The sequence below is a fragment of the Camelus dromedarius genome, chromosome X, assembly GCF_036321535.1.
Source record: "Camelus dromedarius isolate mCamDro1 chromosome X, mCamDro1.pat, whole genome shotgun sequence".
NCBI classification, from domain to species: Eukaryota; Metazoa; Chordata; class Mammalia; order Artiodactyla; family Camelidae; genus Camelus; species Camelus dromedarius.
Window position 1 is genome coordinate 21280213 of NC_087472.1, and position 26844 is coordinate 21307056.

The following is a 26844-nucleotide window of genomic DNA, read 5'->3' on the forward strand; positions in this document are numbered from 1 at the left end:
TTTTTTTTTCTCTTTTTCTTACTCTGAAAATATTCGTAACTAAAGACATTAATGTACTTAATTATTTGTTTTATCTAATATATACAAATGTTAGTTTTAAAATAACTGTTGTTATCACTACTAATATATTGAATTCAGTTTTTAGATTTCTTTGAAGTTCTTTTTGTCCTCATTATATGTCCCACTAAGGATATACAGCCACAACATTGTGTTTTGAGGTTGTCTGCAATATTTCTCCTGTCTCCAATTTGATATATATGCTTAAGTTTATGTGCTTTTATGCTATTTTGATTTAATTTTGCCATTGTAATTTTGTGAAACATTCACATGTACTATAGGAAAAGTGTTTTTCACAACACTTCTGATGTTAAATGTGTGGGTTTTGCACACTAAGCCGATAACAACTGAATGTCCTACAATTTAATTTAATTCTGACACTGTCTTCCCAGAGATAGTATCAGATCCCACAGGTTATGGGCTCAATCCAACAAGATTGTCCCCACTTCAGATGCCAATTGCAAGCAGTGGTTCCCCAGGTTACCCATATTTCTGTCCGATTCGGCTACAAATCAAGGTTTCCCACAACCCCTTCCTTAGCTTCGATAATTTGCTATAATGATTTATAGAATTTAGGGAAATAATTTACTTACTATTACTGGTTTCTTATAAAGGATACAAATGAATAGTCAGATGAAGAGGTATATAAGGTCCCAAAGGGTCTTAATCACAGGAGCTTCTCTCCCCATGGTGTTTGGGGTGTACCACTCTGTTGGCATATAGATGCATTCATGAACTGGAAGCTCTCCAAACCCCTTCCATTAGGGTTTTAATGAAGGTTCCACTGATCATTGGTGACTAACTCAATTCACAGCCACTCTTCCCTCCTGGAGGTGAGTGTGGGAATGATCATGGAGAAGAAGGGTAAAAGTTCTAACGCTCTAATCACCTGGTTGGTTTCTATGGCAACCAGTCCCATTCTTGAAGCTATGCAGGGGCTTCCAGCTACCAGTCTTCTCATTACTGTAAACTCAGATAAGTTTGAAAGGGGCCATTTGCAGCAACGTGGATGGACCTGGAGATTGCCATTCTAAGTGAAGCCAGAAAGAGAAAGAAAAATACTATATATTGTTTATATGTGGAATCTAAAAAAATTAATAAAAAAAAAGACAAATGACCTTATTTACAAAACAGAAACAGACTGACAGACATAGAAAATAAACTTATGGTTACCAGGGGGGAAGTGGGTGAGAAGAGACAAATTGGGAGTTCGAGGTTTGCAGATACTAACTACTATATATAAAATATATAAACAAGTTTCTATTGTATAGCACAGGGAACTATATTCAATATCTTGTAGTAACCTGTAATGAAAAAGAATATGAAAGTGAATATATGTATACATATGTATGACTGAACTATTATGCTATACACCAGAAAATGACACAACATTGTAAACTGACTATACTAAAATTTAAAAAAATAAAAATAAAAAATGAGAATAAGTTCTACTTTCAAAAAAAAATCTAAAAAAGAAGCTAAAAAGAAAAGAAAAGGAAAGGAAAGGAAAGGAAAGGAAAGGAAAGGAAAGGAAAGGAAAGAAAAGAAAAGAAAAGAAAAGAAAAGAAAAGAAAAGAAAAGAAAAGAAAGGAGCCTGTTACGTATAACAAAAGATGCTTCTAAAACTCTTATCACCCAGAAAATTCCAAGGGATTTTAGAAGCTCTGTGCCAGGAACTGGAAACAAGATCAATTATATTTCATATTACATCACAACGTCACATGTGCCAAAATTTAAAAAAAAAAAAAAAAAGGCACTTCAGAAAAGTCTGCTTCCCAGCTGGTTCTAGGTATTTTTGCCATAAAAATCTTTGTCGTAAGCAGTTTCTCCTCACGATAAATTGGCCATAAGGCAATTTTGCCCTAAAAGATAAAATAACTGGTTGACAGTCTGATTTCATTTCTCCATTGATGAACTATCCCCGTTTTTGTATACTATAAATTTTAGGCCTCATAACAGTCTATACAGTCATGATTAGACATGGCGATATTAAAATAGCGAATGATAGCAACTCTGTATATTGACTTAATACGGTGATAAGAAAAATCACTGGAAGTGTGAAATAAAGTGTAAAGCCAGACTACATACTTTACTAGAAAATGCTAACATATCAGCTTGCAAATCCTTTGGTGAGCACAGTCATCCCTCCCATCCATCAAAACCAAAAGTTAAGCACGTTATAACAAATACATAAGAGATGCCTAGTAATTCACAACAGTCTTTGAGAGGATTAATTATCGATTCTTATGCTAATTTACATACAACAGTTTGTTCTCTAACGCTGTCTTTACCAAATTTATCACACAATATTAGAAGTTGGAGGCAAGAGAAGAATCAAGCTCCTTATATCCCCCAAAAAAGAAAGGGTAACTTGATTCATGATGACTATAAGTTCAAGAATGGTGATTTTCTTTTCTTTTCTTTTTTTTTTTTTTTTGCTATTTGATAGTGGAGAACATGATGTAGACAGAATTTTGGTATTTGGCAAACACAGAATCTAGGTTAGATGATTTGGTGAAATATAAGCACTGGGCATGTGATGGAACATTTAAATGTATTTCAGATATGCACTACCAGATATATATGTTACGTATATTGATAAGAAATAGCAGCATCCCTTGTCTAGGGAAATAAATACCAGGGAAATCTAAAGAGACTTACAACAGGTATTTTTATATCTTAAGGAACTGAAACCCTGAATCCTTAATGACTGATTTGAGAAAGGGAGTATCATAACTTTCTCTAAGATATACCCAATACAACTATAACCATGAATCTACACATATTTTAAATGTATTCAAAAATTTTTTTGTATTTTTGTTATTATATACAATAAAATCTTTTTAAAATTTTTGTTAATTTTTCATGTTTCATTATGTTCTATTTAATGTCCTTCATTTTTTTTACTTTTTTCTTTTTTTCCTCTTCCAGTTGTATTGAGACATAATTGACATACAGCACTACATAAGTTTAAAAATAAAAATGCATATATACAAAAAAAAAAACAAAATAAAAAATGAAAAATAAATAAAAGGAACTTTAAGGTGTGCAGCATAAAGATCTGACTTACATAAATCATGAAATGATTCCCACAATAAGTTTACTGAACATCCATCATTTCATATAGATATAAAAATAAATAGAAAAATTTTTTCCTTGTGATAAGAATTCTGTTGCTCTTTTAACAACTTTCATATATAACATATAGCAGTGTTAATTATATTTAGCATGTTGTACATTATATCCCTAGTACTTATTTATCTTATAACTGGAAGTTTGTACCTTCATCCAATTCCCCCCTCACCCAATCCCCACCACTGGTAACCACAAATCTGATGCATTTTTCTATGAGTTTGTTTGTTTGTTGTTGAAATCTAATCGACCTACAATACTGTTAGATTCTGGTACACAACATAATGATTTGATATTTCTATACATTTCAAAATTATCACCATGATAAATCTAGTTGCCATCTGTCACCATACAAAGATACTATATAATTACCTTGATAAATCTAGTTACCATATGTCACCATACAAAGATATTACATTCTTATTGACTATATCCCCAACACTGTACATTTCATACATGTGACATTTATTTTGTAACTGAAAGTTTGTACCCTCACTTATTTCTCCCCTCTCTCCACACCCCTCCCCTCTGGCAACCATCTATTTGTTCCCTGTATTTATGACTGTTTCTTTTTAGCTATGTTTGTTCATTTGTTGTATTTTTTAGATTCCACATTCAAGTGAAATCATACAGTATTTGTCTTTTTCTGTCTGACTTATTTCACTTAGCATCATGTCCTCAAGGTCCATCCATGTTATCACAAATGGCAGCATTTCGTTCTTTTTCATGGTTGAGTATTATCCTAATGTGTGTGTGTGTGTGTGTGTGTGTGTGTGTGTGTGTGTGTGTGCGCGCGCGTGCGTGCGCATCCACATCTTCTTTATCCATTCATCTATTGATGGGCACTTAGGTTGCTTTCATATCTTGGCTATTGTAAATAATGCTGCAAAGAATATAGGGTTCATATATATGTTTCTTAATTACTGTTTTTGTTTTATTCCAATAAATACCCAGTTGTGGAATTCCTGAAGCATACTGTAGTTCTATTTTTAATTTTCTAAAAATCTGCATATGGTTTTCCATAGTGGCTACACCACTTTACAATCTCACCAACAGTGCACAAAGGTTCCTTTCCTTCACATTCTCACCAACACTTACTATCTTTTTTGATAATAGCCATTCTGACAAGTATGAAGTAAAATTTTACTGTGGCTTTAATCTTCATTTAACTGATGATTAGTGATGCTGAGCATCTTTTCACGTGCCTGTTGGTCAACTATATCTCTTCTTTGGAAAAATGCCTGTTCAGGTCTTCTGCCCATTTTTCAATGGGGTAGTTTGGTATTTTTGATATTGAGTTGTATGAATTCCTTGTATATTTGGGCTACTAATGCCTTATCAGATATATCATTTGGAAATATCTTCTCTCACTGAGTAAGTTGTCATTTTGTTTTGTTCATAGTTTCCTTTACTGTGCAAAAGCTTTTTGGCTTGATGTAGTGCCATTTGTTTATTTTAGTTTTGTTTCCCTTGCCTGAGGAGACATATCCAGAAAAACACTGCTAAGACCAAGTCTGATGTCAGAGCACACTATTTTTTTCTACTAGAATTTTTATGGTTTCAGGTCTTACATATAATCCCTTAATCCACTTTGTATATGATGTGACAAAGTAATCCAGTTTGAATCCATTGCATGTAGTTGCCCAGGTTTCCCAAAATCACTTAGACTATCTTTTCCCCATTGTATAGTCTCACCTCCTTTGTCATAGATTAATTGCCCATGTAAGTATAGGTTCATTTCTGGGCTCTCTATTTGTTCCATTGATCTATGTGTCTCTTATTGTCTTACCCGAAAGAGAAGACTTCAAGCAGAAGATAGAAGCGTTGTATAGCAAAATATTTCAAAGGTTTAATTTAGCAAAGAGAAAGTATGCCTTCAAGAACAGGAGGTGCGCTGATCCAAGGGCGGATAGTGACATGTCTGTTTTTTTGCCAGTATCATGCTGTTTTGACAACTGTAACTTTGTAGTATAGTCTGAAGTCACTCTTTTCTTTCTCAAAATTGTTTTGCCTATTTCTGGTCTTTTGTGTTTCTGTAAATATTTTACAATTATTCCTTCTAGTTCTGTGAAAAATGCCATTAGTATTTTGATAGGGATTGCACAGAATCTGTAGATTGCTGTGGGTAGTATGGTCATTTTAACAATATTAATTCTTCCAATCTATGCTTTCCATCTGCTTGACTTGTCTTCAATTTCTTTCATCAGTGTCTTATAGTCTTCTGAGTAAAGTCAAGTCTTTTACCTCCTTAGCTTTATTCCTAGGTATTTTATTCTTTATGATGCAATTATAAATGGGATTGTTCCCTTAAATTCTCTTCCTGAAAGTTTGCTGTTAATATATAGAACTGCAACAGATTTCTGTATATTACTTTTGAATCCTGGAACTTTACCAAATCCATTGAGGAGTTCTAGTAGTTTTTTGGTGGCAACTTTAGGATTTCCATTGTATAGTATCATATCATCAGTAAACAGTGACCGTTTTACTTCTTCCTTTCCAATTTGGATTCTTTTTATTTCCTTTTCTTGCCTGACTACTGTGGCTAGAATTTCCAGTACTATGTTGAATAAAAGTGGTGAGGATGGACATCCTTGTTCCCGATCTTAAAGGAAATGCTTTCAACTTTTCACTGTAGAGTAGGATGTTAACTGTGGGATTGTCACTTATGGCCTTTGTTATGTTGAGGTGAGTTCCCTCTACACCTACTTTCTGGAGAGTTTTTATCAGAGACATATATTGAATTTTGTTAAAAGCTTTTCCTGCATCTACTGAGATGATCATATGATTTTTACTTTTCAAATTGTTAATGTGTTGTATCACATTGATTCACTTGTGCACAGTGAATCATTCCTGCATCACTGGGATAAATCGCACTTGATCATGGTGTATATTATTCTTAAATTATTGTTTAATTCAGTTTGCTAATAGTTTGTTACGGATTTTTGCATCTACATTCATCAGTGATACTGGCCTATAATTTTTTGTTTGTTTGTTTTATCTGGTTTTGGTATCAGGATGATGCTGGCCTCATAGAATGAGTTCAGGTGTTCCATTCTCTGCAGTTTTTTGTTTTTTTTTTTTTTGAATAGTTCAATAGGTATTAACACTTCTCTAAATGTCTTGTAGAATTCACTTGTGAAGCTACCTGACCATGGACTTTTCCTACTTGGGAGTTTAATTATTAATTTGATTTCATTACTGGTAATTGGTCTGTTCAAATTTTCTATTTCTTTGTGGCTCAGTTTTGGGAGATTGCACATTTCTAGGAATTTATCCATTTCTTCTAGGTTGTCTGCCTTATTGGCATATAATTGTTCATAGTAATCTCTTATGAGCCTTTGTATTTCTGTGGTGTCAGTTGTTAACTTCTCATTCTTCATTTCTGATTCTATTTATTTGGGCCCTCTCTCTGTTTTTCTTGACAAGTCTGGCTAAAGGGTTGTCAATGCTGTTTATAGTTTCAAATAACCATCTCTTAGTTTCATTTTTTTTCTATTTTTCTCTATTTCATTTATTTATACTTTCATTTTTATTATTACTTTCCTTCTACTAACTTTGTTTTGATTGTTCTTCTTTTTCTAGTTCATATAGGTATAAGGAAAGTATATTTATTTGAGATTTTTCTTCTTTCCTGAGGTAGGCTTCTGTTGCTACAAACTTCCCTCTTAGAACTGCTTTTGCTGTGTCCTATATATATTGGATCATTGTGTTTTCATTTTCATTTCTCCCCAGGTATTTCTTCCTTCCCTCTTTGATTTCTTCAGTGACCTATTGGTTGTTTAGTAGCATATTGCTTAGCCTTCATGTGTTTGTGATTTTGGCAGTTTTTCCCTTGTGGTTGATTTCTAGCCTCATACAGTTTGGTCAGAAAAGATGCTTGATATGATTTCTGTCTTCTTAAATTTACTGAGACTTGTTTGCTGGCCTAGTATGTAATCTATCCTTAACAATGTTCCATGTGCAGCTGAAAAGAATGTGTATTCTGCTGCTTTTGAGTGGAATGTTCTGTATACAGTTCTATTAAGTCCATCTTGTCCAACATGTTGTTTAAGGTCAGTGTTTCCTTATTGATTTTGTGCCTGAATGATCTCTCAATTGATGTACATGGGGTGTTAAGGTCTCCTACTATTATTGTGTTACTGTAAATCTCCCCATATGTCTATTAAGCTTTGCCTTATATATTGAGGTACTCCTATGTTGGGTGCTTATATATTTATAATGGTTATAGCTTCTTCTTGGATTGATCATTTTATCATAATTTAATGTCCTTCTCTGTCTCTTGCTACAGTCTTTGTTTCAAAGTGTATTTTGTCTGATATAAGCATTGCTACCTTGGCTTTTTGTTTCCATTTACATGGAAACTTTTTTCCATCCCCTCACTTTCAGCCTTTGTATCTTTAGATCTGAAGTAGGTCTACGGTAGGCACCATATATAGGTACATTTTTGTACCCACAGCCACTCTGCCTTTTGATTGGAGAATTTAGTCCATTTATATTTAAATCAATTATTGATAGGTATGTACTTATTGCCATTTTGTTAATTGTTTTGGCAGTGTTTTTGTAGTTCTTTTTTGTTCCATGATCCTTCTTCTTCTTTTGTTCTCTTCCTTTGTGATTTGATTACTATCTTTAATGTTGTATTAGGATCCCTTTCTGTTTTTTGTCCTGGAGCTGTTTTTCGCCTACTGGTGGACAGGGTCCAGTCTGGTGGGTGGCTACAGGGCTCTGTAAGTCCAGGGCTAATGACAGCCCACTGGTGAATGGGACTGGGTCCTAGGCCTTCTGGTGGGCAAGTCTAGGTTAATAAGTTAGAGGGAGGATTCTAAAATGGCGCTTGTCAGCACCAGTGTCCTCATGATAGGATGAGATCCCAAAAATGGCTGCTGCCAGCGTCTGTGTCCCTAGAGTGAGCTCCAGTTGCTTCCTGCTTCTTTTGGAGTCTCTCCAAGATAAGCAAGTGGGTCTGAGGTAGGCTCCTTTCAAATTACTGCTTCCATCCTGGGTCTTGGAGCATGTGAGATTTTGCATGCGTCATTTAAGAGCAGAGTCTCTGTTTCCTACAACCCTCTCACTCTTCCAAAAGCAAGCCCCACTGGCCTTCAGAGCAAATGTTCTGGGGACTCCTCTTCCTGGTGAAGGATACACAGGCTGGGGAGCCCACTGTGAAGCTCAAAACCCTCACTCCTTGGGGAGATCGTATGCAGTTGTAATTAACCTCCTGTTTGTGTGTTGCCCACCAAGTTGAGTCTTGATTCTACTGTATTTCTGCCCCTCCTACCCGTCTTGTTGTGGTTCTTACTTTATATCTTTAATTGTAGAAGATTTTTCCTGCTAATTTTCATGTCCTTCTCATCAATAGTTGCTCTGTAAGTAGCTATAGTTTTGGTGTGCCTGTGAGAGGAGGTGAGCTCAGGGTCTTCCTACTCCACCATCTTGGCCACACCTCTCTCTGTACCCCTTTTATTTCATTTTAGTTATTTTAGATTTTACAGAAAAATTGTCTTATGGCCAATTAGTTGTGCAGTGAAACTTGCAGGAAAACTGCTTATGGCAAAGATGTTTATAGCAAAAATTTTCACACATTTCCAGAACTTATCTATATCTATCTATATGTATGTGTGTGTATACCCACATCTATCTATCATCATGCTATCCCCTTCATAAAAGGTAGTACATACAATAAAAACATTACTTTACATTTGGCCTTTTTCATTTTTCAATGTTTACTAGAGATCATCCATAGCATTAGAGAACTCCCTCATTCATTTTTACACCTGCAGTATTCTCCATAAGTGGGGCATTTATATATATTTCTTGTAGATCCACTATTAAGGACTGACCTCTGAGGTCCCTCTGACATAGGCAATGTCTCTCCTCATGGCTATTATGATCTTTTTTGTCTACCTGATGGGAGCTTTCCAATTCTGCACATTATCCTTTTGTCTGGAGAAAATGCCACGTTGGAAAAAGTACAGCTTGCTCCAGATGAATCTTCTAGTTTCTTCATTCTGACTGACCTAGGCTCAGCCTCTTTACATGTTGGCCTTTTTTAGGTGTGATTCCAACACCAGGCCCCTGCACATTCCTGACACCAAGAGGCACAGGGCCACCCTTCTGAGTGGTTCTCTTGGAGCTCCCTCTCTTGGTTGCTTTAATGTGAGAGGTGGACACTGCTTTCCCTGCTTCCATAAAACACTAAAAACCCACTCCAAATGTTTTCTCCTGTTACCTCTTTTCCCCTAACCACAATAGCTTATATAGCATTTTAGCATGCCCTGCAAACATGGTCTAACACTTTGCTTTGAGAGGCAGAGATATTTCTTGCTTCTCTTTCTACGGGTCTCAGTTTTTGGAGTTTCTGACAGAAATCTGAGACTACAGAAGGAAGATTCTCATTTAATACCCTCATATTATTTCTAAGAAGAAGAAGCTGTATTGGGTGGTCTGAAATGGATAAATAGTAATTCTTTAAAATTAGTATAGTGCATAGTGGTTAAGGACACCGCTTCTAGAAGAGGTTTAAATCCAGGCTCCTCTGCTTACTACATATATGACATTTGGCAATTTTCTTACAACCTCTGTGCCTATAGAGGGTAATACCTATATCACAGGGTTATTATGAAGACTAAATGGATTAATATTTGCAAAACAGTTAAAATAGTGTCTGGCATATAAGTGTTCTATGGAGGATAAGTTTAAAATATTAAATAAGTGAACAAAGAGAGATGATGCTTTTATTGTTGACATTTTAGCTGTTGAAAACACCTGAAGATTACTTATTCGTGTTTGAGCCTGAAAATCTGAACTTTTGACTCCTCATCTAATTTTCATAGCCAAAAGTTTTATGACACTTAGCCAACAGCCCTACCTATGACACATGCCACCCAACACTTGCCATCTCTTCAACTCCTGCCCTGGCATGTTATGCCGTATTTTTTCAAATGTATTAAGTATTTTTGTTTCTTTTGCTTTAAATCAAGGCAATATTCAGCATTATACTCCTAAGTGGGTAAAGCGTTCAAAATAAGGTTCTTGTCAAATTTTGGGTTAAGATTATTTATTGAGATAGGCAGGAAATTGAAATTCAAAAAGACATAAAGTGAGAAAATAATGAAACAACCTATTGTATACTATACTTTCTCTATTTAGAGTTTCAAAATCTGTATGTATGAATCAGGTACAACTGGAATCTAAAAATCTAGTCTAGGTCATTTAAACTGTAGATACACAATAAATGTTTACAATATCATTAAATTCAATATAACCCAAGTTCTTCTGAAATGTCAATACTTCTCTAGAGCCAGTTTCTGAGCACGTTTTTTCTACATATTTATCATTTGATATAACTTCATTCTGAAGTTAAAATTAACTAGCCAATGTTGACAGGCAAAGTCAGAATTCTGGCTTTGATGTATAAATAAAGCTATGCCATTCTGTTTCTGAGGTGACACTTCATCTAACCATCAGTTATATGTGAGTGAGGGTTGTGCCAAAGGTCAAAAAATACAAAGGCAGTGAATGTGAGTTAGGAAAATTCCTCAAGATATAATAGAATAATAGTAATCTTCATAGTCTCTAAATGTATATTCTGTGAAGGCAAGAACATCAAAACACTGTATTACTGGAGTAGACTATGAAAGCCAGCATGAGCCAAAGAAGATCTTTGTGATGAGACATAACAACTTCTCTAAGAACATTTGCAGGTTGAATTTAGGACTGCTATACCAAAATGTCTAGCTGCTGCAAATTCACAGCTGGAGCATTTTTGCAACTATTCCACAACTTTTGTGGTGGTATGAATATACTTGCTTCAAATGTTCTGAAAGCAGAAGGGTATCTTATTTCTATCCTCCCTACTCTACAGACTACAATAAACAGAAAACTAGGTAATTTTGTAATTTTATTACTTTGTTTTATCTGAAATCTCGCATGTCAGAACACACAGCTATCTTTACTTTAAAATATAAGATAATTCTCATTGTCTAATTCGTGGCAAAAGAGCACCTTCTAACATGATGTGCCGGGCACTAGTCATTTCACTGATCATACATAGCTCACACACACAAAAAAATGTAATTACCCATTTCTGTTAATCTCAGTAATTTATTTAGATTTGTTCCTAAAACAATTCTCTGATGTTCATGAAAATTACTGTTTGACTTTATTGTCCTCTTAGGTCTTTGTGCTGGCACTAAAGAATTTCAGATTTTTGTCTGGTGCTTGGTTAACCCTGCTTTTCTGTCTTTGAGAAATTATAGAAAACAGTAAGTCTAAGACTTACAAAGGTTAAATGTTTTATACTACACAATGAGGGATATGAGAAAAGTCAAAAGCACAGCCCCTGAGTAAAACAAGTTTAGTTATAAGGATTTTTTAGATGTAAGACACAACTGCTGTCATATACTGCAGGGAAGACTTGATAACATGAAGTTCATAGATCACTTAACTCATGTATCCATATCACTTAGTACAGGGCTTAGCACATAGCTTAACACATAATTGTTGAATGAATTAATATCAGAATATGAAGGAGAGGTACAGTTAACATACATGATGTAACGTTAGATATAACATTGAATAATTATCCACATAGCACTTAATTTTATCTTTTGAAATTTTCATGCAAGATGTTCCAGATTATCTAAAACTAAAGGCAGAATGATATAAAACAGAATTCTTCAATGTTTTGAAAGGCTTTTGCACTTTCAATAAATGTAAAATTTCATTTCTCTGGTTGAAAATTCTGAAATTCATTCCTCTTAAGTATACATAGACAATCATTGCTATCTTTTGCATATTCCCAGTACCCGAGGAAGTTGTGTCAAGTTTTGGTTTTTATAGGATTTATGAAAATAAAGCTTTTTATTCATTCTCCAAAGATAAAACTATATCATAACTTTGAATATGTATTTTGAATTGCTACCACAGGCCCTCATATATTACACACCTCACTACGACATACCTTGAGAACTCTAGTATTTGGATCTATAATCATGCAATGCATACAGCTTAAAGGCCACCAAACCCAAAGTCAACATTTCCCTTCAAAAATACAGCAAGTTCAATTGAAAGCAGTTAATTGTGGGCTACTGGAAAAAGGACTGGACTAGAATCAGACAGTCCTGTGTTTAAATCTCGGCTCTACAACTTACTAGTTGTCTGATTTTGATCACTAGTTATTTGATCTACGAATTATTAATTGTTTGATTAAGTTGTTTAATCTTTTTAAGTCTCTTTATTTACCTATAAAATATGGATAATCATGTCAATTTTCTGTATAAACTACCAAAAATAGAGAGGACACTTAGTAATCATTATTTGAAATTGAAGGAAAGGATGATTCCTCATTATCTCTTACCCTAGCTCAGCTCTGTAACAAATCATGTAATTTTGACCATATTAGTTCACTTCTCAAGGTTTAGACTTTTCATAAAAAATAACATTTTTCCCATTTTGCTTCCCAGAGTTGTTGAAGGAACTACATGAAATTATTACTACATAATGTATTAGCTTTTCTTTGCTTTATTTCCTACTTAAATGCAAGGAGCATATCATCTTGTCTTTCTTGATTTATAATTACTCCAACTCCCTGTTACAGGTTGACTTTCTTGGGAATCAAATTATAAAATAGCAATCAACATAAGGGAAGTTTTAGGGAGTGCTCTTGAAATCAATCACCTATGGAAAGGACAAGAAAGAAGTAGGAGTGGGCAGCTGGAGAGTCTGAGACTAAATGCAGCCTCAGTGGAAGTCCCGGCTGACTCTAAAGCAAACTGTGAAGATGGAATGGACCCTCCAGAACTGACCAAAGTTAGGACAGGAGAGCCAGGACTTCACACCCCTGCATCAAGCAGTCATTGGATGTGAGCTGCTCAGGAAGTAGGTGTGACCTAAAGGAAGGCAACTCACTTCAGCCAAGACAATCCAAAAAGGATAACTTGTGGCTGTCTGCTGGAAGCATTCTCAGAAGCTGAGGTAATAAATCTTCATTTCTGAAAGAGGGACCTGGGTGGTGAATTGCAGTGTTCACCACAGTCCATTTCCTGAACTCCTCGGATCTTTTTCCTCATCAGGCTCACCACAGCTTAAAGTTCAATAGGACTCTTATTGTGTCCCCTAGCATTCTCCTTTTGGGAACCAGGACCTCTAAATGCACAGATTCCAGGGTTTCAGAGATTGGGAAATATAAATACCCCAAACTGTTCCCTGAATGTGATGGTAATTATGGCCAATTCTACTTCCTTACCTTCATTCCATGACTCAAGTATTCTTCCAATTGCAACACAGCATCATATAAAGGCATTGCTACCACAACTCCTTTGCTACAAAATTAGTCACTTGGTCTGATGCAGTGTTATGTAGTATCCCATGTCGATGGATGAGACATTCTATAAGCCCTTGCATAACAATGTTGGCTGAGGCCCTGCAGGCAGGAGAGGCAAATTTTTACACAGAAGATGTGTTTATTCTAGTCCCCATTCTCCTTTAGTAGGTCTATCACATTCCTAGCTACTTTGAGTTGAAACATAACCCTAGTTATATACTTAATGGACAAAAAGAAATATGGGAGAAGATGAAAGGAACACACATTGTCTTGTAAGGGAGGGTCTTCTGCACTGTCTTCCAACAAGGGGGAAATACTAGACTTTCATTGAAATGAGCAGCCCTCTTCTACAAGCTCAGAGGATTCAAGGGGAAACTGGAGATTCAAGATTTTCAGGAGCATCAATTCAGATACTCCTATCCCATGTGTCAATGTTCCATTCTCTCCCAGTCAGAGCCCTTACCTTGTTAAAGCAGACCTGCCTTGGTTGGAACTTTAACTTCTTTGGAACTCAGCTGTTCTAACAATTAAGTCCTAGGCCTGGTCCTCAGCTTTCTCTGCCCTTCTGCTTAGGGATAAGAGAGGCTCTTTAAACACTATCACGGAGGCCTTTCAGCGTTCATACATAGCCTATAATTTCCAATTAATCATGCTCAGCTTGTTCTTGTATTTTTTTTCCCAAAGTATCAAATAAGCTTATCAAGACAACCAAATTTCAAAATTCTTACAATTACTATCTCCCCCTCCATTTCTCAAAAACCTGATCTATCACACTAAATTATTTTCCAATAATATTCCATCCTAATTTATCACATGTAAAAAATTTAACAATTACACCACTAGCTTGTGTCAGGAGTCACCTGAGCTTCATCCATGATCAATGATGGAAGTCTCATTACCAGCCAGACAGCAAGTGATACAAACCTAAATTCCCATCCCAGAATCTGCTTTCTAGGACCACTCCTGGCCTCAGCTGTACCAGGTTAGTTCTCTAGGAATCAGATGCTTAAAAGACTAGCATACAGCAGGCTTATTCAGGAATGCTGTTGGGTTCAAAAACTGTGGAAGTGAAGGTAAACAATAAGGATTTGCCAACGGAAAGAAGTTGAGCCAATCCTATTGGGTGTTGTGAAGATGGAACAGTCCTCTATAGCTATTTTGATTTGGGCTAGGATGACCAAGTCATGATATCCATCAGTCATTGGATGTAGGCCACTTAAGGAAGGGGGTATGACCTTGGGATAGGTAGCTCTCTTCAGCTGACAAAGTTCCGAAAGATGGCTGAAAGCTGTGAGCTGCCATTACCAAAGGGAGATTCTAGGCAGTACATCACAGCATTTTCTACACATCCTCATCCCTATCTTAGGATATTAAAAAAAAAAAAACTATTAATGTCAAATTTGCTTTATTACCTACTTCAGTACCAACAAAATCTAGTCTAAATCTAGTAGAAATCTCTATTTCTAGAAAAGTACACCCCTCTGTCTGGAGTGAACCCTCTATCTGTAGTTCTTCACGTCCAAGGAATTTCTCCTTGTAGGCTTCTTTGGAGCAAATCTCAGACTGGAGCTAGGGACAAAAAGAAAGCCCAAAAAAGAAGTTAATGAGTTGAGGCACTTAGACAGACATAAGTCTATTTTTAATAAATTCAGAAGGATAGACAGGAAATTAGGAAAAAAGGAGAAAGCTAAGGTTGCAACTACTTTTTGCTTCCAAGCTGACTGGAGAAACTTCCCTCTGAGCAACTGAGAAGGAGTCAAGCCTGTCTGCTACATAAACCAAACGGAAGTAATACTATCTGCCTTGCTTAGATGTACAGGCTTATTGTGAAAATCAAATGGGCAAATGAGATAATGTATGTAAAAAGCACTTCAGAAAGAATAAAGCACAGGGAATTCTGGGTTGTATGATTTAAAATGCACCATCTTAAAGTAAGTTTCAATCCAAGTGCGTTTTCAGTTCTCCATCAGGAAGCCTCCTTTTGTTCTCTTCCTACTGCACTGCAGAATTCTCTTTTTGAGACATTATATAAGTTGTTAGTTTGACTGACTGACACTGACATGAATTACATGAGTCTATCTATGAATTTGAAACATCCATATCATTACTGACAACCCAGAATCTGACCATTCACTTCTACATCCCCTTATCACAAAAAGATGTGCCATGCAATCATATGTGGCAACTCCAATGATTGCTACCCTAGTAGGCATGCAACAGGTATTTATCAAATGAATGAGTAAAGTTTTAAACCTATAACCAACTTTCAAGATGTATTTTAGGACTTCCACATTGTATGGCTTGGTCTGTAGGAATGAAAAATCACTAAATTTTCCAGTCTAGGCTAGTTGTTCTTAATCTGTTGGGAAGATATCTAGCAATACTTTATGAGTTTGATGAAACAGAAATACCTATAGGTACAATCTAACACAATTTTGCATATAATTTCAAGGAAGGCTACAGACTTCCCAAAGTCCAGTCATGGGTCCTAAGTTAAAAACCCAGAATCTAGTCTAATTTGGCTGATTTTCTATCCCAGTACTATCCAACAGAAATGTATTATTACTCATACAGCAACACAATGTGCTTATTTATGATATATTAAATAATAAAATTATTTGATAATAATTATTTAATAACATAAATGTATTAAATAATAAAATCTAGAAGTAGGTATAATAAATGACATAATTTCAATTTAGTGATGAGTATAAAAATATTTCAAGACATTTGCAATATCTATGAATCTGACTGTTTTAGTTACCACATGTAGGTAGGATCATGCAGTGTCTGTCCTATGAGTGGCTTATTTCACTTGGCATAATGCCCTTCAGGTTTATTCATGTTGTCACAGCTGTCAGGATTTCCTTCTATTATGAGGCTGAATAATATTCCATTGTATGTATACAGCACATTTTCTTTATTTTTTCTTTTTTTTTAATTGAAGTACAGTCAGTTTCAATGTGTCAATTTCTGGTGTATAGCACAATGTCCCAGTCATGAATATACATAAATATATTTGTTTTCATATTCTTTTTCATTAAACATTATTACAAGATATTGAATACAGTTCCCTGTGCTATACAGAAGAAATGTGTTTTTAAAAATCTACTTATATATACAATGGCTAACATTTGCAGGAAGGGATAAATTTGGGAGTTTGAGATTCCAAATGTTAGCACATTTTCTTTATCTGTTCATCTGCTGATGGACACCTGGGTTGTTTCCATACCTTGCTGAGTTTCCACATTTCAGGTGTTCAGAAGCTACATGTAGCTAGTGGCTGCTGTATTAGATAGCATAATTTCAGACCCAACCTCAAATTATGACAGTTAAATAAACAGCTTGAATATTTAAAACAGTATTATTTAAGGATCTATAGAAATTACTGTAATATTTCACAGGTTTCAAAGAGTACATCCTCAGACCCACAACTCAGAGGACTGCCATAAAAATTTTCTTGGTCTCTATTTTAAATCTAGTTGATAGAAGGTAGTAGGTAAGGGCTGGAACACAGGAGAAGCAGAGCACATATGAAATCCATGGGCTAGCTCAGGAATGCAATAAAGGTTTTAACTGGAGATGGATTTCTATGAAAAGTTTCTTACACTGCTTTCAACTTTAAGGGAAATATGTACCAAAACAGATTTAAAATGCCTGCTATGGACATATTTAAATAAGGTATCTTATTTAGATCTAAATACTAATGTCAAAAGTCTAGCAAGGACTTCTGATTCTGGTAAAAGGCCAGACAAGATATTCTAAATATTACATTTATATACTAGATAAATTAAAACAAACATATATTATTTAAATGTATTCTTGAGCCTGCACTAAATGAAATCACCATGGACCAAAACGAGCAAACTATAAAAGAAGGGAAGAGGAGAATAGTGAGCTAAAATTTGAGAGGTGAATAATAACAGAATATGAAATCTGATGATGTTCTGGGTGCAAATGCTGATACCAGGAGCTAAAATCTGGGGGATGACAAGGATAATAGTAAACTGAGGTATACTAGGAAATACTAATCAGCTGTATTAATATAAAAAAATACAAAGGTAAAAGACTACATTATTATTAGGGCAAAAGACTATTCATAATGATAAAATGTTTTATTCACCAGAGATATATAACAAATCTAAACTTGTAATGCCTAATACTACGGCCTTGAATGAATAAAGTAATAATTGCTAGAATTAAAGAAAAATTGATAATTGTAGTATCACAATAGGAGATATCAACATACCTCTCTCAAATATCAATAGGCCAAGAGACAAAATTAAAATATTAAAGATATAGAAGATGTAATAGCATAATTAATGCATTTAATTTAAGGAATATATATATATAACCCTGCCCCCAACAGTTTCACACACACAATCTTCTAAATACACAAAATATTTGGAAAATTGATCACATTTGTGGTCACACAGCCCAACTCAAAACATTTTAAAGAAACTATCACACAGACCATTTTCTACAACCACAATTGAAATGATAAAAACCCTATACATTTGGAAATCTAAAGACACATTGCTAAAATTCTACTAGTCAAAAAAGAATCCATAATAAGAATTTTAAAAGAATTAAAACTGTATAATAAAAATTCTTCATATGAAAACTTGTGGAATACATCTAAATTGATACTTTAAAAAGCATTTTATTTAGGTATGATTGACATGTGAAAAGCTGTACGTAGTTAATATATACAACTCAATGAAACTGTAGACAACAATACACCTGTGAAACCACCATCACAATCAAGGCCATATCCATCACCTCCAAAAGTTTCCTCCATCCTCCTTTTAATTTTATTTTCTTTTGTGGTAAGAGTCTATCTTCACAGCAAAATTTTAAGTAAATAATACAGTATTGTTAACTATAGGTACTTTTCATTAATGATAACAGAAAGAATGATTCTGGGGGGTATTAGGTACTATATCATTAATAAGGAACTGAGGCTTAGAGAGATGAAAGAACAAGGTCAAACTGCAAAACATGCACCTAAAAAGAGCAAAACCTTTTTCATAAAATCCATAAAATATCGGTGAGAAATCATAACTTGTCCAAGGACAAATAACTATTAAATTGAAGAGACAGCATTTGGACTGCAGCAATGTAGCTTTAGAATCCATACCTTTAACAAGTATATCATGCTGCTTTCTCTCTTTTTCCTTCCTTTGTTCGTTTTCTTTCTTCTCTGCAAGAGACTTACATGGAAACTATCTCCTGCAACTGTCTACCAACATCTTCACTTGCTGCAGAAAGAGCTGAGGACAGCTGAGATTGTGGGGCTGAGATTAGCAGGCACAGAACTGTACCAGAACTGCCATAGATGTTGTTACAGGTCAAGAACTATAATTGGGCTACTTCTGTTGTTTTATTTAAAAATTAAAGGAAAACAATGTCTTTAAAATTGTTAAATGTGTCAATCAACTGAATGTTATATTTTAGAGTATACTTCTAGAGATTAAAGGAGCCTTCTTTTAAATAGGTAATAATACAATGTTACAAATCAAATGGTTTGGGATGAAATGTTTATATGCATGTCACCAGGATTTCTGCTTCTCCGCACATATTGATTAAGTTCACAACATTTTCACATAACTAAAAACCAATATTCCAAAGAGAGAAAAGTGAAGACTAATTCACACCTTTAAAATAAACTATATAAATTGCAACTTGTTTGTTAAACTACTGATACAATCAACAGATAATGATCATACAACCATTTTCTACTCAAGTCATAAAAATGGTGTTTCAGTTAATACTGCCACACAACGTGTTGAGGCACTAAGTTGAAGATAATGAAAAATATTTTTACTAATGCTTAGAGTTGATTATACACCATATATTTTCACTGACATATTTCTAATGTTAATGTTCACTAGGCATATAGCTAATAGTAGCTTATATCAGGAAAGATATGGTAGAGAATATGTTATTCTTCTGTCTAATGTGTTTATTAATAAAACCTAAATGTTGGTTGTTCAAAGTTTTATATCTTGATCAGATATTACAATATATATAATTGCATACTAGGTACAACTTCCAAGTGTAAAATTCAGGATATTAAATAATTATTAAACCCATATCTATGCTTTCATATTTTTATATATATCTTAACTGTCCTCTAAATGATATCCTTTTTTTATTTAGTAATGTCTCATATGTATTTCCCATGTAGTTACATATTCACAAATTATAATCTAATGACTACTTTCTACACTGTAATTTATGTACTCTTTCAACTATTTTTGGACATGTATCTGGGTTCCAATTCATTGCCATTATAGATAATTCACTAACAAATATTTCCTTAGGCTCAATTCCCAAGAGTAAAATAAGTGGTGAAAATCATGGCTCTTAATATATATTGCCAAATTGCTTTCCTTACATGTTATACTAGTTTACACTGTCACTAACAAGGCTAGAGTGCACTAATTTAATCACAAATTTGCCTAGTTTGAGTAGATTGAATTTTTCTAATTCATTGGGTACAAAATTGCACCTCTTTATTGTTTCAAACTGAACTGCTTTACTTACTTGTGAGGCTACACATTTTTTCCTATGGTCCTTTTCTGTTTTTTCTTTCTGTTTACTGACTGTTGACTCCCTTTACTCACTGGCATCTTAATTATATTCTTATGAATTAGAATCCTCTTTTTGTTCATTATAGATGTTAATTCTTGATCTGTCATACCTGATACCAGTGTATAGTTTTCTCTTTTACTTTCATTTCATGTTCCATTGAACATTTTATATAACTGAATCTGTCAATCTTCCCTTTTAAACTTTTCTTATTACTTCAAATTGTGGAAACTTATCACTCATCCAAAAATCTTATTTTCTGCTAGCTTTTCTATGGCATGATGTAACATGTAATGCTTAATTCTTCTGGAGTTTATCTGGAGTTGATATAAAGTATATTCTTAACAGGTTTTTTAAATCAAAAATTTTTCTCAAAGGCACTATCCAGTTATCCTAATACTAATCATTAAATAATTCATTTGTGTGCTGTTTCTGGATGCTTGTTTTTATTATATATTTAAATTTCCTATATATTTAGGTCAATTGATAGGATGACAGTCTATTTCACTGAAAATATTCACATAATGAACACAGTTTAACATTTTCTAAAGATTACTTCTGTTGCTCTAGTATTTTCTGATTTTTAAAATCTCACATGCGTATTTTTTAAATTAATTTCAAATAGAATATTATTATGTTTTAGAACAAATTTTGTTGGAGTTTTATTGGTATCATAAAAGCACATAAATTAACACAAGACACAGGTACATGGTTTTGTAGATGACTCTTTTAGATTTTCTAGCATTCATTCAAGCTATCAACAAATAAGAACATGTTAATTTCTTCTAATACAATACTTTTCCATGCATTCATTTTTTTCAAGTCTCACTGCATTGGGAATTTAAAAAGCATTAATAAATAACGCCCATGTAGAGAAAACTGACCTGGAAACTTCACATTAACTTTTTGAAACCTTTGGCAGATCTTTTTGTGCAGTGCAGATAGAGGCATTAGGGTAAAGTATCTCAATAACACCATCATTAATATTACTCAATCACTAAGTTAATGTTTAAATCCCATGCTTCCTGTGTATGGTTATTTATACAGAGAATAACATGGCATGGTGAAATAAGTATTTAAGGCAATTTCAGAAAATGGCAGTTTTTTTTAATGACAATGTTTTCTTCCTATTTTCCAGGGGCCATGTCTCCAGGGTTTGTACAGCAAATAAGCAATATTAAGTATATAACTACCCATTTTTTAAAACAGTCCCTCTTTATCATGTTAAAGAAGTTTCTTATATTCTTAAAGTATTTTTATTTTTATTGGTAGTGAGTTTTAATTTTATCTGATGCTGTTTCTGTGTAACTTCCTCTTAATCAAGAAACAGAATGCCACCAATACTCCAGAAGCCCTCAAAGTAAACATCCCTGCCTGTTTCCCAAAGATAATCACTATCTGATTTCTTTACCATAGATTAGTTTGTTTATTATTAACTTTATAAATCATGCATGATGTCTTTTTTGTCTGACTTACTTTCTTCAGTTATATTATCTGTGGTTGAATGTAGCAATAAATCATTCATTTTCATTGATGTACAGTATTATACTATATGAATATACTATAGTGCATTATCTATTCTAATATTAATGAATATTTAGGTTGTTTTCAGTTTTACCTGTTATGAGTAACGCTGCTATGAACATTCTAGTGCATGTCTTTCGGTGGAAATAAACCAGTATAACTTGTGCATTGAAATGCAGTTTTGATTTTAGAGAGTTGAACTTGTATCCTGCTACCTTACTAAACTCTCTAATTAGTTCTTGGAGTTTTTTCTGCCGTGTACTTAGGATTTCCTACATGGACAATACATTGTCTGAAAATAGGGACAGTTTTATTTCTTCCTTTCTAATATGTGATGCTTTTTATTGCGTATTTGCCTTGTTGCATTGACTAAAAGTTCCAGTAAAATGTAGAATAGGTGGGGTGAGAGTGAACATCCTTGTTGTATTCCAATCTTAGGAGGAAATAATTCACTATTTCACTACTAGGTATGATGTTAGCTATGGGGGTTTTTTGGATATACTTTATCAAGCTGAGGAAGTTCCCTTCCACTACTAAATTGCCAACAGTTTTTACCATGAAAGAATGTTGTATATTGTCAAATGCTTTTATGCATAAGTTTTTATTTTTAAGGCTGATTATATGGTGAATTACATTGATTTATTTCTGAATATTAAAGCCAACTTGCATTCCCTGGCTGAAACACACCTGGTCATTATATATATAATTATTTTTACATATTCCTGGATTAGATTTGCTAATGTTTTGTTGAGGATTTTTGCATCTATCCACATGAGGGATATTAGTCTGCAGTTTTCTTTTTAATCCTGTCTGGTTTTGCTTTCAGGTTAATGCTGACTTCACAACATGACATGGGAATTATTCCCACCTCTTTTATTTTCTGAAAGAGCTTGTATAGAATTGGCGTTATTTCTTCTTTAAATGTTTGGTAGAATTCACAAAGGAAACCACATGGGCCTAGAGATTTCTATTCTCTATGGTTTTTAACTACTAATTCAATTACTTTGTTGTAAAACAATTCATGTTATCTACTTCACACTTAGATGACTTTTACTAGTTTGCAGTTGCATACGCTTTCTTGTTGCTTCTGTAACAATTTACCACAAACTTAGTGACTTTAAAACAAGACAAGTATGTTGCCTTACAGTTCCAGAGGTCAGAAAGTCTAAATGACTCTCAGTGGGCTCAAATTAAGGTGTTGCTAGGGCTGTGCTCCTTCAAGAGATTCCAGGGGATCATCCATTTCCTTGCCTTTTCCAGCTCTAATGCTGCATTCTTTGCAGTACTTGGCTCAGAACACCTTCCTCCATCTTCAAAGATAGCAGTATAGCAATTTCAGACATCTCTCTGCCTCTGTCTTTACATTGCCTTCTCTCTTATAAGGACTCTTATGATTACGTTGGACTCAGCTGGGTATAATTCAGGATAATCTCTCTTCATTAATATTCTCAGTCATATTTGTAAAGTCACATTTTGCCACATAAGGTAACATTCACAGCTTCCTGTGATTACAATATGAAAATACTTTGGTTGGGGCATTTTTAAGCCAACCACAGTGGTTTTTGAGGATTGGTCCATTTCATCTAAGTTGTTGAATTTATATATGTGGAATTGTTTCTAGAATTCTTCTAATCTTCTTTTAATGTCTGTAGGGTCAGTTATTATATCCCCTTTTCCTTTCTGATATTGGCCATTTTTGTTTTTCCTCTTTATCTTTGTAAGTCTTGCTAGAGGTGTCTGATTTTATCAACCATCACAAAGAAACAGCTTTTAATTTCATTGATTTTGATCCTTTCTATGCTTTTTTTGTTTTCAATTTCATTAATTTCTGCTGTTACCCTTTATTCTGATTAGTATGTTTTTTCCATATTTTTCTAGTTTCTTAAGATGAGACCTCCAATTATTGATTTGATTTTTTTTAAGTATTACAATTTAAATGAAATATGTTGGAAAGGATACAATTACCTGACTGCTTTAATGCAACTGGGGCCCCACATGTATAGGGACACTCATTTAAACATGCACAAATATGTATGACCCTTTCTTGAGATTCAGGAAATGTAACAGGATAATCACAACCAGTATAAAGAGTACTAAATAAACTTAAATCAATTGACTGAATGTTACCCATCTCCCAATGATATGGGACTGTGAAATAAATGATAAAAATGGCATATCATGATGTAGAGATGGGATCAAAATGGTAGAGTAGGAATACCTTGAGTTCACCTCTCCCCATGAACACATAAAAGTTACAACTACGTATAGAGTAACCTATGCTGAGAACGACCTGAAGACTAGAAGAATGGCTCTTCTACAACCAAGACTATAAAGAAAAAACAAATGGTATCTGGTAAGAGGGAAAGAGAAGTGACATAATAGGGACCTGCACCCCAGCAGGTGACCTAGAAGAAGAGAGGATATCACAGACTCTGAAATCCTTCTTGGGGAGTGAGGGGTTTGAGCCACATATTAGGCACCCCAACCCTGATGTCCAGCTCAAGGAAGATGAGCCCCCTCAGCTGGTTTGAAAGCCAGTGGGGTTTCCTGGAGGACTGTAGTCTACTCTGAGAATACACTCTTAAAGAGCATGGGCAGATTTGCTTGCTCTTAGTTCCAGTAAAAAAGCAGCAAATTGAAACACTCTGGTGTGCTGTCTGGCTTGATAAGAACACCTTAGTGTGTCCCCAGCCCACACCTGGCCACTACTCTAGCACCACTTCTTGCTAAGGCAGAGGTTACCATTGCCAATGTGTGTACATGCATGCACACCAGGAAATGAACAGAGTCAGCTCATCAGTGCAGCTCCAACCCCTCTGGACACAACCCAGCCTCTAACCAAGGCACACACATGAGGGAAAAAGTAAAACCAGCTCAAAAGTGCAACCCCTCACACCCCAACCAAGGAAGAGACTGCCATCACACTGGGGAGAAGCCCAACTCCCTCAGGGCTCCCGCTTCAGGCACTCGGTCCCTGGCTCAATCCCGGACAGTGAAACAACTGCCTCTGAACCTACAAGAACCCCAGCTTGCACCTGGCTCTGACTCAAACCTCTCCAAATCCAGACCATCCTCCCACCAAGGCAGCAGCTGTCAGCACACTCCAGAAGATGCAGTCCATGCTCACCTCATATCCAGCACTCCTACCAAATCCACTGGGCACATGCAGACTTCATAGGAATGATCCCACATAAGGATACACCTTCAAGACCAGTATAGGTAACTGCTTCACCTAATTTCATAGAGACAAACAGAGAAAATTAAAGAAAATGTAAAGACAGAGGAATATGTTTCAAATGAAAGAACAAGATAAAACCACAGGAAAAAACTCTAATGAAACAGAGATAAATAATTTACCTGTTATAGAGTTTAAGGCAATAGTAATAAAAATGCTAACTGAATTCAGAAAAAGAATAAATGGACACAGTTAGAAGCTAAATGAAACTAGGAAATATAAAAAAAAGAACCAATAAGAGCTGAAGAATATAGTAACTGAAATGAAAAACACACTAGAAGAAATTCACAGCATATTAGGTGACAAAGACAAACACATAAGTGATCTGAAAGATAGAATAGAGGAAATCACCCAATCAGAACAGCAAAAAGAAAAAGAAAAAGAAATGATGATAGTTTAAGGGAACTCTGGGAAAATATCAAGCATACTAACATTTGCATTGTAGGAGTCCCAGAAGGTGAAAAGAGAGAGAAAGCAGTAGAAAATGCCAAATTTGATTTAACTATGATTTGACTGAATTATGGCCCCAAACGTCCCTAAATTGAAGAACGAAACAGATAACAAGGTACAGAAGTACAGAAAATCCTGTACAAGATGAACCCAAACAGACCCACACAAAGACATATCACAATTAAAATTGCAAAAGTTAAAAATAGAGAATTTTAAAGGCAGCAAGAGGAAAACAAGGAATCAGATACAAAGGAATCCCCATAAGACTATCAGCTCATTTCGCAGCAGAAACTTTGCAAGCCAGATGGGAGTGGCATGAAATACTTAAAGTGCTGAAAGGAAAAAAACCTACAACCTGGATACTCTACCTAGAAAGGTTATAATTCAGAAATGAAGGAAAGACAAAGAATTTCCCAGACAAGCAAAAAATAAAGAGTTCATAATCACTAAACCAATCTAACAAGAAATGCTAAAGGATCTTCTTTAAGTGAACAAGAGGATACAGCATATGTTATTCAACAAAACAAGTCTTAATAAATTTAAGAAGACTGAAATCATACCAAGCATCTTTTCTGACCACAAAGTTACGAAATTATAAATCAATTATAGAAAGAAAAATAGGAAAACACACAAACATGTGGAGACTAAATAACTTGCTATTAAAAAAATAGGTCAATGAACAAATCAAAGAGAAATCAGAAAGTACCTTGAGACAAACAAAAATAAAAACATAACTTTCCAAAGTCTATGTGATGCAGTAAAAACAGCTGTAAGAGGGAAGTTTGTAGAGATACAGGCCTACCTCAAGAAACAAGAAAAATCTCAAATAAACAACATAGTTTACCATCTAAATGAATTAGAAAAAGAAGAAGAAAGCCCAAAGTCAGCAGAAGAAAGTAAATAATAACAATCAGAAAGGAAATTTAAAAAGAACCAAAAAGCAATAGAAAAGATCAATAAAATCAAGAGCAGTTTTTTTTAAAAAATACAATTGATAAGCCTTTAGACAGGCTCATTTTAAAAAAGGGGAGAGGATTCAAAAAAATTAGAAATGAAAGAAAAGAAGTTACAACTGATATCACAAAAGTACAATCATAAGAAAATACTATAAACAGTTACATGCCAACAAATTGGAAAACCGAGAAGAAATGGATGCATTTCTAGAAATATACATTCTCCCAAGACTGAATCAGGAAGAAATAGATCATCTGAACAGAATGGTTACTAGTGTTGAAATTGAACCAGTAATCAAAAAATTCCCAACAAACAAAAGGCCAGGACCAGATGGCTTCACAGGGAAATTCTACCAAACATACAATGAAGAGTTTAACTACTCTTCTCAAACTATTCTAAAACATAGGAAGGAGCACGTCCAAACTCATTCTACAAGGCCAGCATTACTTTGATACTAAAATCAGACAAAGACACTACAAATGAAAGAAAAGAAAAGAAAAGAAAAGAAAAGAAAAGAGAAAAAGGAAGGAAGGAAGGAAGGAAGGAAGGAAGGAAGGAAGGAAGGAAGGAAGGA